Below are 11,346 nucleotides of genomic sequence, written 5' to 3'. Positions count from 1 at the left end.
TCTTAGGGATTCTCATTTTGACCCATCTTTCTTTGGGCCAAGGCACTAACTGCTTGGTTTATTATTTCACATGTACGAGGACCTCCACCAAATACACACTCAAGGGTTCTACACCTTCGATGTTGAAATTCTACAAATGGCTCGAGAAGCTAAGCAACACCTCGAGAAGGGGAAGTGTGTGGCTAGCAGCAGTTAATCCCTTGTGGTGCGAGAGGACCCCGCCCCGACGGAAACAAGACCCCTTCGAGTTAGCTTCTCAAAGGAAGTAGCCAATGAGGGTTCGATACCAATGGACAAACCCTACACTGCTGCGGGATTTGAGGTAGAGGCGATCCCCAGAAAGCTCCGACATCGGGGGGCCTTGGAGAAGATTCTCACCCACTACGGGGTGGACACCCATGAGATTTTGGTGCGGTTGTCTCGGGAGGACAAAAGGGCGCATGAGAGCATCCACAGGCTCGGGCCCTGGAGTGCCTCTCATCTCCAGGCTGGTGCAATCCTACCATGTCACTAGTATCATGTTGACTTCCTCAAGTTCGTTAGCACAACCCCTTTTCAACTGTCCACGAATGGATATCGGGCGTTGGCTGGGCTTTACGTTCTGTATAGGAGACAGAACTGGCATGCACCTTCTATTGGGTTTTATGCCCTTATAAAACCATGTTGGACATGAAGCACGATTTCATATTATCAATAAAAGTAGTAGAAATCATTTAGTTTGAAAACCATATTGCTTGCTTGTTTTATTACATGATTATTGAAATAATACAAACATTTATAAAATCCCAAACATATGGATAGTTACAATTATAGTGACTAGGTCACAGTGGATTATAGTTGTAATTATATGTTCAAAAGAACGAGTCCTAAGATTAGATCAGTGTATTGGATTTTCACTGATTAGGCAATCTACGATATGATCTACTTACACATTCAGGGTGTGATGTCTTGTCCAAGGCATCGACAAAGTAGATAAGATCGAATGTATTTAGTTACATCGGACTAGGACCGATATTGATTATTGATTGATAAATAAGTATCGTTGTTATCAAATCTAATCAATGTCACAATGTTGACCATATATTAAGTCGATCTTAATTCTGAGTGATAGTATTATGCTAATTATATTATTTAAATCTTTTTACTTGTTCGTTACCAGCTTACCCTACGGTCTAGCCCATATTTACATCTTGGAGATTTATTAGTGTAATTGAGTGGGAGTATTATTCATAGATACGAAATCTATAACTTCTGTATGAGAAGTGAAAAGATGATTTCCTTAATTGCTTTTTTCAAAAGGTTAAATGATTGAGATCTCATTTCTGTGATTAAGTTCACGGAAATATCATTTATAAGGAACTTAGTGGGAGTTAAGGATAAAATACTGATGAGGGGTAAAATAGTAATTTGCACCCAGCTCGTTAGTAAGTCATCGATAGAGGATTGACTGATTATAATGGTTATAACAATGGATAATGTATTTATGGTTTTGAAAATACGTTCTATGAATTCAAGAGTTCAATTCCGAGTCTATAGTGGAGTCACGAGGAATTAATAAGGTAGTGAAATTATTCGTAAATAAATTCACGGTAACTTGTTGGAGCTTGATTTCATGGATCCATAGTCCCCACATCACCTTTGAGTAAATCATCTAGAATGTCTCAATTAATTGATTTAATTATCAATTAGGATTTTTTAAAGTTGACTAGGTCAATTTTGGAAAATTTACAGAGATATGAGATTTAAAGAATAAAAGAGAATCTTTGGGTAAATTTATTAATATTGATAAATTGGTATCAATATAAATAAATAATATTAAATCAAGTTTCAACTTATAATTAGTTAATTTGAATAAGGATTTAATTAATTAATTAATAAATAAATAAATAAAAGGTTTTGAATTTAGGCCCAGTTGGGATTTAGATTCAAAACAAAGAGATTGGGCCCAAGTCCATTTATGGCAGCCCAAGGCTTTTATTTTTTTTTTTATTTTTAATTAATTTAAATTTAAATAAATCCCATTCAGTTGCCTATATAAAGAATATGATATCTAGGGTTTTCATAAGGAAGCAAGTTAGTCTCAGTTGATTTGGGTAAGTGAAAACCTAGACACTCTAATCCTTTCTTAGCCACAATCTCTTCTTCTTTTCTAGATCTCTATCTCATGTGTTGAGAATCAGCCCACACTAGTTCTAGGTTGATCAAAGGCTTGGTGAGGAAGACTGTGTTGCTGATCTTGTTCAATCTCTTGATAATACTCTGCTACAGAAAGGAATCAAGTGTTAGAGAGATTGAAGGATGGAGTTGTTCCAGTTCCACTGCGTAATGTAAGTTTTTACTTTACTCTGTATTTGTATCAATTTCATAGGAGCATGTTCTAGGAATTTTCATGTTTGTTTGATAATATGTAAATTGCATGAAAATAAATAAAGATCCTGCAATGAGTTTTTCCAACACCTTCCTCAACTGAGATACTGTATGTCTACATCTTTCGACATTGTCCGAAGAAAGGAGACCAGGATGGGTACAACACCCTGATGAAGCACATGATCCCAGGAAAAGGTTACAAGGCTTCGAGGGGCAATGAGAACCACGCCTGGGACTACAAGGATCACTTCTTCTAGGCGAGTGGTTTCCCGACAAGGACCAATCCCACTCTACTCCTAGACTTAGCTAGGGTTGGTAAGTGCTTTTTCCCTCGAGTCGTTTCGTCTAATAGTGTCCCGCTCGTAATTGATCCTTATTCTTGAAACGTCTCATTTCAGGTCCCTTTCGCCATTCACCTTTTGTTGATTCTTTCGTCGAAAGGTTTAAGGCGATGAACACCATCCGCGATGAGGAGTTGGATCTCACCTTCCTCGTCATTGATGCCCACCTCCAGTAGTATGGGCTACTACGGGAGGGGTAGAGTATAAGCCCGGTGGTCCTCACCAGATTTTGGGACTCGATGCAATCACGCCACCAGGCGAGGCGCCACATGGAATATATGGCGGCTAAGGCGTAATTTGAATATATGCAACGCCTTCGTGAGGAGCATGCGGAGAGCCTCCTCACCATCAAGGCTACCGCGGAGGCAAAGGAAGATGAAGAGCTTAAGACAGAGCTTTAGGTGGGGATCGAGTCTTCCTCCATGCCTCAAGGTAAATCCCCAATTATTCTTCATTATGCTAAGCACGCAGGGGAAGGAACTAGTCCCGACCATTCTTTAGTTTTGCCCTCACTTCTCGAGTGCAGGCAAATCTCGAGACGTCGTTGGTCTGAGGAGGAGTACCAAGACTATCAGGACCTCATTGATGTATTCCTTCGCATTCCGAGGAGGAAGAGACACTCCAAGGTCTCGTTCCCCTAGATGAGGTGACGTCTATGCACGCCACTTGGTTTTTCCAATATGAGACCAATCTGACAAAGGAGATGGGTCGGCTCATCCATGAATTCGCCCATTCCGTCCTTTCCTCGGAGGAGCTTGATCACAGTGGGGCTCTCGAGGATATTTATATTTAGTCTTGCATGCATTTTTAGTGTTTTCCTTTCCTCCCGAAGATTTGACCAGTTTGTTACCTTTGTGTAGAAAGCATGAACTTGCCCGAATCGTTAAGGTCGAAGCGCTAGAGGGTGTTGGGACCCTTTTAGATAGACCTCCCAGCAGCTTCCACCACGACGTCCATGCCCCCGGCTGTCGCGCCTCCATCCCCGGTGGCCCCAGCAGCTCTTGCAGCTGATCCACTAGTCCTCACCCCGAGGAAAGTGGCTCCTGGTGTGTTCATTGACCTCGAGGTTTCCCCCCTCAAGACGGGGGATCCTCTTCTAAGAAGGGCAAGGAAATCCCTTCAAAGGTGCCCGACTTTGCTCCAACCAGGGCACCTCGATTGGTAATCCTCCCAGAGCCTTATTACTGGGAAGATGTCGCGAAGCACAAACGGGTTGTTGAGTACTACAACGATCATATTGACGAGGGCAACGAGGACATCAAACTCCTTATTGAGTTCCTGCGCGAGGACCGGCCACGGGATTCTATTGCTCCTCCCAACTGCAAGGAGCTAGAGCCTCTCCTCGTGTCGAGAGTAGGAAGGAAGACTTCTCCGCTCGCCACGGAGCTTCCCCAAGGGATAGTGGGATCCCTGTACGAGATGCCTTATCGCATCTTTGTTCTTTGTGGCAGCGACAACGTGGTTTCACTGATAGCTGCTAGCCACCACTCCTCTGTAAGGGTAAGTTTTCAAGTGTTTATCTCAATCCATTATTTATTTCATCAAATTTTTTTATTGATTTGATACTCTAACTTGGCACAGACTGTGACTTTCAATCAACGACTTAGGGCTAGAGCAGTTTCAGGAAACCGAGATCCCGCTGGAGGAGCATTCTGGACTCCAGAAGGAAGTGGAGGACATGAGGGCCTGTGTCTATGAGATGGATACTATGTTGGCCACCAAGCAGTCAAAGTTGTCCGCTCTGGAGGACACCTCCTCCAAGTTATTAGAGGACGTCGTGGGTCGCACCTGTGCAGTCATGGAGGAGCTGATCAAGGCCAGGGAAGATGCTGCACGTGCAAATATTTGTGCCGAAGTTGCCGCCAAGGAGGTCGATGACTTCCATCTCTGAGCAGAAGAACTGGAAAAGGACCTCAATGTGATAGCCGACAATACACTCTTTGTTGCATGGCGGAAAAGTAAAGATATGGATCTCTCATTCATTGAGGAACCCAACATGAGGACAATGCTTGAGGCGTGCCTTGAGGCGGAGGAGGCCAGGGCAGCCCAGGAGAGGGAAGTTGCGGTGGCGGGTCGCGTCCTGGAAGTCGATCCTGTGATTGGGCTGGTGGCAAAGGTTCCTCCAAAATAAGGGCCTCAATAATTTTGTTTTTTACATGTATATTTTTAGCTAAGTAGGCTTTCATGCCATAGTTTATTGGGGCTATAAACAATGAACGCTCGAGCCCCCGAGCACTATTGTAAATATTTCTCCATTTAAACATATGTAGCTTACCCTACTTTATTGCCTTGATTGCACTATTATTATCGAATTCACACTTAGTAAATAGGCAACATGGACTTTGTTAATTCAGCTCAACGTAACGTAACTCACAAGAGTCCCAAGTCACTGACATAGGTCTTATGCTCGAGTCTCGAAGACTTGAGTCTTTATAGACTTCTCTTAGCACTTATACAATTTTTAGGCATTTAGTGTTGCTATGTAGGCTCACGGTCCCCGAGAGTAACTTTAACGTGAGGTCTGGTGATACACTTGACATGGTCCTACGTCCCCGAGTTCCAACGACTCAGGACGGGGCCCGCCTGTGGTACTTAGAGCTTGAGGATCTTCCTGCCAGTGTCTAAAAGCTTGTGCATTTAGTGTTTCTTCTAAAGCTCATGGTTGTAAGAGTAACTTTGATGTAGTGTCAAGTGAGGGCACTTGGCTATCCTATGCCTTCTAGTTGGCTTTTAGGAGGTCTGTTGCACTGTAGGATTTTTTTTCCTTAGTGCTCGACGCTTAGGACATTTACTGTTGTCCTTCAAGCTTGATTTCCTTGAAAGTAACTTTAATGTCGTCCTGTGTCCTTGAGTCTTAATGACTCAGACCCTTAAGGGGTCCTTCACACTAAGATACCTGCCCCCTGGTACTTTTGATGCAGTGTCAAGTGGGGGCACTTTTGATTTGCCCCCCAAGTGCACAACTTGGGACCTAATCATGCGAAAGTCATGAAATCATCATCCTAGGCTCAGGCAATCGAGTTCACACCCTTAGACAAGGTTTTTAGCACTCAATGTCTAGCTCCAAGTTCCAATGGCTTGGGCTTCTGTTTGTATCTCGAGATCATAGTACTAGGCCATTACTCCTAGGGTACGGTGTCCTCGAGAAGTAACCTCAGTCTGTACTCGCTCTACTTGGGTTTTTAAGTCTTAGGCAACTTAGGTTCGTGCCCGAGTACGGACAACTCAGGCCTTCGTTCACATCTCAAGGATTGGGATTTTGTTATTACTCCTCGGGCGCGTGCTGTCCTTAAGAGAATATTCCAAATTTAATCTCACGTTACTTGGATATCTTCAGCACTGGGTTTTTCCCAGGTCACTTAGCTATGGGGTCTCATGACATTAGGGAAGCTTCACTCGTTGACTAGCTTAGCTTCCCAAGTCATCGACTTCCCAATGTTATTTTTGCTTGCAGCTTACTCGAGACTTGATCAATGCTCCTCAGACCCAATGTCCACGAGAGGTAACCCAAGTCCATGCCTCAAGTCCAATTATAGAGGACTCGGTCTTCCATTCCAATCTTGAGATCAAGGGACTTGGTTAGTGCTCCTTGGGCACAATGTCCACGGGAGGTAACCTATGTCAGTTCTTGCACTACTTGGATTCTTAGTCTTCAGTCTCTAGACACTAAGCCTATGAAGTCTTAGGTCATGGACTCAAGACTTTTTAGTTTCCTTGGCTTTTCTATTCTCAGGGTATTAAAACTAGGCTTACTCCGCTTTTGACAAGCTTAGTTTCCTAGGTCATCCTCTGCAAGGCGTGGTACTCTATGAAGCTGTCCTAAGTCCATCCCCCCCAAGTGATCGTAGACTAGTCTGCGTTCACTTATCCAAAACAGCGAGCGAGTGCTCTACGAGTAATACATACATAATAAAGGAAACTAAAATTAATAAATTACCATGTTTTGTCTACATTGTTTCCATTAACTGTGCTCAAAGGCTACAAGGAGATTACAAAAATTAATAAATTTACTGCTCATATCACTGGTAATATTAGCGAAGATGCTCGACATTCCAGGCGTAGTGTATCAATTCCCCGTTTAGTATGTCCCTGGACATACAACGCTCTCAACTTGGTATGGACCCTCCCAGTTAGTTCCCAGAACTCCCATACCGGGATCTTGGGTGGCTAAGAAGACTCTTCGCAACACCAGATCTTTGACCCAAACTTTCTATCCTTCACTTTAGAGTTGAAATATCTAGCTGATTTCTGTTGGTAGGATGCTACTCGAAGCTGAGAAGCTTCACGAAGCTCCTCCACAGGTCTAGGGACTCTCGAAGTAAAGCGTGGTTTGTGGTCGAATCATACGTGTCCTATTGGTCCATGGAGATTTCTACCTCAAATGGGAGCATGGCCTCATATCCCATAGGACATAGAATATGGCGAGTGGCTAGTGGCTAGTGGAGGTCCTGGCAGTGGAGCAGTAACTCCAAAATGCCCTAGGCAACTCCTTGGGCCAAGCGCCTTTCGCCTGTTCAAGCCTTTTCTTCCAGGTGGCCTTGAGCATCCTGTTGACTGCTTCCACCTGCCCATTTGTCTGCAGGTGGGCCACAGAGGAAAAGCTCTTCATAACTTTGTGCCACTAACAGAAGTCTGTGAACACCTGGCTGTCAATCTGCAAGCCGTTGTCGGAGACTATCTTCCTCAGGAGCCCGTAACGACAAATGATGGTCTTGATGACGAAGTCTAGTGACTTCTTGGAAGTGATTGTGGTGGGTGGCTCGGCCTCAACCCACTTCATGAAGTAGTCAACCGCCACTATGGAATACTTTAGTCCTCCCTTTCCCGTGGGCAATGACCCGATAAGATCAATGCCCCAGATCGCAAAGGGCCAAGGACTGGTCATTTGGGTGAGCTCATTTGGAGGAGCTCGAGGTATATTGGTGAAGTGCTGACACTTGTCAAACTTCTTGACATAGTCATCGTGTCTCCGTTCATGGTGGGCCAAAAGTATCCTTGTCTCAAGATCATTTTGGCGAGGCTCTGCCCTCAGCGTGGTCTTCGCAAAAGCACTCATGCACTTCTTGGAGTATTAGATTGGCTTATTGACTGGACACACATCGGAGCAAGGGCAACGAATATCCTCACCTATATAGTTTATTGTCCATGATAACATACCATGGCACCTGGTAAATCCACATCCGAGCTGCTTTCTTATCTTGCGGTAATTCCCCAGAGACAAGATATTTCACTATGGGCTCCATCCAACCATCCTTTGGTTGGACTGCTTCCACGCCCTAGGGAGCTTAGATGCTCGAACCAGCCAAGTAGTCAATGGGGACAACATTGATCAGTTTAGTATCCCTGGTGGTTGCAAGCTTGGCCAGGGCATCAGCGTTAGAGTTTTGTTCCTGTGACACTTGTCTAATGGTGAATTTTTTGAAGCTGTGTAGCATTTTTGTGGCCATCGCCAAGTAAGGGGCCATTTTTGTCCTCCAGGTCTGGTACTCCCCGAGTACCTGATTAACTACTAGCAATGAGTCACTGAAAAATCTCGAGGCTCTCGACCTTGAGCTCAAGTGCTACTCGAAGCCCAGCAATAAGTGCCTCATACTCTGCTTCATTGTTTGAGGTATCAAACCCAAATCTCAAAGCGCTATGAACCTTGTGCCCCTCGGGGGATACCAAAATGAGGCCTGCTCTGGCACCATTTTCATTCAATGATCCATCTACATATAGCTTTCGCGTGTACCAAACCACCGCGGCATCCCCAGGTCTATCATGGTTTCCGGTGCACTCGGCGATGAAATCTGCAAGTTTCTCTCCCTTTGTGGTAGCCCTCGGGTGGTAAGTGTTGTCAAACTGACTAAGTTCGATCGATTACTTCAGGAGTCTACCGGATGACTTTGGCTTTTGGAGGACCTGCCATAAGGGATGGCTCATGAGGACCTTGATGGGATGCGCCTGTAAATAAAGCCTTAGCTTCTCAGAAGCTATCATTAGGAAAAAGGTTAGCTTCTCCATGAGCGGGTATCTGGACTCCGCGCCGAGGAATCTTTTTCTTACATAGTACATGGCGTGTTGGATGCAACCTTCCTCGCGTACCAAGGAAGCACTAATGGCATTCTCTGAGATAGTCATGTAGAGCAGGAGGGGCTCTCCCTCTACGCGATTCGACAAGAAAGTGTGGGGAAAACTTATACAGGATCTATATTTATTTTCATGTATATGTAATAACGCCGAGGAGTCTTTTGCTTACATAGTACATGGGGTGTTGGATGCAACCTTCCTCGCGTACCAAGGCAGCACTGATGGCATTCTCTGAGACAATCATGTAGAGCAGGAGGGGCTCTCCATCTACAAGATTCGACAAGAAAGTGTTGGGAAAACTTATACAGGATCTTTATTTATTTCCATGTATATCTAATATCAAACAAATTAATACGAGATAGCCTAAAACATGTTTCTAAAATTGAATTCAAAGAGAAACAATGAATATAATACTTACAGTATACGCAGCGGAATTAAAGAGTCCTTCCTTCAGTTTATCTAACTCTTGAATCCTTTCTGTTGCAGAGTATTATCAAGAAACTGAACCGATCTTCTATTTTCTTCACAGTCTTCCAATGTATCCTTAGAATCACCTAGACTAGTGTGGATAATTCTCAACACATGAGATAGATATATAGAGAAGAAGAGAAATAACAAAGAGGCTTAGAAAATGAGTTGTGTTTAGAGAGAATCTAAAACTATCAGAAAACTAGTGATTGAACTTATCTGTCGTCTCATAAATCTTTTTTTTTATGACTTCTCTCTAAGCACTCCTTTTATAGACTCAATTAGGTCATTTAATTTAATTAAAAAATCAATAAAATAATAGTCATTTTAAAGCCCTAGGTCAAAATTATCATGGGCTTTAGGCCCGTGAAATTTCTCATTTGATTATAAGCCCATTGGACTTAAAATCAAGGCCTGTATTATTTTTTATTGATTTAATTAATTAAATAATTATTTAAATCCTTTATCAAATTAATTATTTATAATTTGAACCTTGATTTAAATTTATTTATTAATTTAGATACCAATTTATCTTAATTAATAAATCTACCTTAATTTCTCTTTTCTTCTCAAAGTTACATAACTCTATGAAACTATCCAAAATTGACTTGGTCAACTTTGATAATTCTAATTGATAATTAAATCAATTAATTGAGACTATCTAGATGATTTTATCCAAGGTACAATGGGGACCATGTGCCTATGAAATCAAGCTCCAATAAGTTATCATAAATCTAACAAATAAATTTACTAACTTATTAATTCCTCGTGACTCCACTATAGACTCGGAATTGTACTTTTGAATTCATAGAACGCTCTATAACAAATATAGATACGCTATTAATTATCCATTGTTACAACTACAATTGTCACTCAATCCTCTATAGGTGGTCTACAATGAGATAGGACTAAAATACCGTTTTACCCCTCATTGTATTTTATCCTTAAAATACTTAATTCCTTGTAAATGATATTTCAGTAAACTAATTTAATTACTAAAATGAGAACTCTATAATTTAACACCTTGAACAAAACTAAAAGGAAACCATCATTTCACTTCTTCATCAGAAGCTATATATGTTCATATCTATGATTAACACTCCCACTCAATTATACTACCGAGTTCCGAAGATGTAAGTATGGGCTAGTCCGTAGGGTAAGTTGGTAACGAACAAGTCAAAGAACTCAAATAATACAATCAGTTAGAATACTAACCACTCAGAATTGAGATTGAATTGACCTATGGTCAACTATATGATATGACTAGAATAGACAATAACGGTGTGTTTACTTATCTTATCAACTGTCAATATCGGTCTAGTCCAATGTAACAAATACATCTGATCTTATCTACTTTGCTAATGTTCTATAAAGAACATAACACTGTGATGTGTAAGTAGATCATATCGTAGATTGGCAAGTCAGTGTAAATCATGTACACTGACTAATCTTAGGACTAACTTATTTTGAACATATAATCATATTTATATTCCACTGTGATTACGTCACTATAAATAAGATTAGCTATATGCTCGGGATTTAATAGAAGTTTATATTAAACAAATAATCATGAAAATAAAACATGTGAGCAAAGTGATTGACCAAGTCAAAAAATGATTTCTATTCTTTGATTGATAATAAAATGATATTACAAAGAATTAGGGTTTTAATTAAGGCATAAAACTCCAACAAACTCTCACTTGCACTAATTGAAACTAATGCCTTAATTCTACTAATCCAATTTCCTTGATATGCTTATCAAACGTAGATTCTGGTAGTGTCTTTGTAAATGGATCCATAAGATTGTCTTCAGTTGCAATCTTCATATCCTTCACATCTCCCCTGGCCACATATTCTTGAATAATGTGATACTTCCTTTCTATATGCTTACCCCTCTTATGACTTCGAGGTTCTTTCGAGTTGGCTATCGCTCCTGTATTGTCACAAAACACACACAAGCGGTTTATCTATTTCTGGAATAACACCAAGATCTGAATAGAACTTCTTTACCCAGACTATTTCCTTAGATGCTTTAGATGTGGCTATGTACTCAGCCGCCATGGTTGAATCTGAGATTGCAGACTACTTTATGCTTCTCCAA

Source organism: Humulus lupulus, chromosome 3 (assembly GCF_963169125.1).
Source record: "Humulus lupulus chromosome 3, drHumLupu1.1, whole genome shotgun sequence".
Taxonomy (NCBI): Eukaryota; Viridiplantae; Streptophyta; class Magnoliopsida; order Rosales; family Cannabaceae; genus Humulus; species Humulus lupulus.
This window is presented reverse-complemented; position numbering follows the sequence as displayed.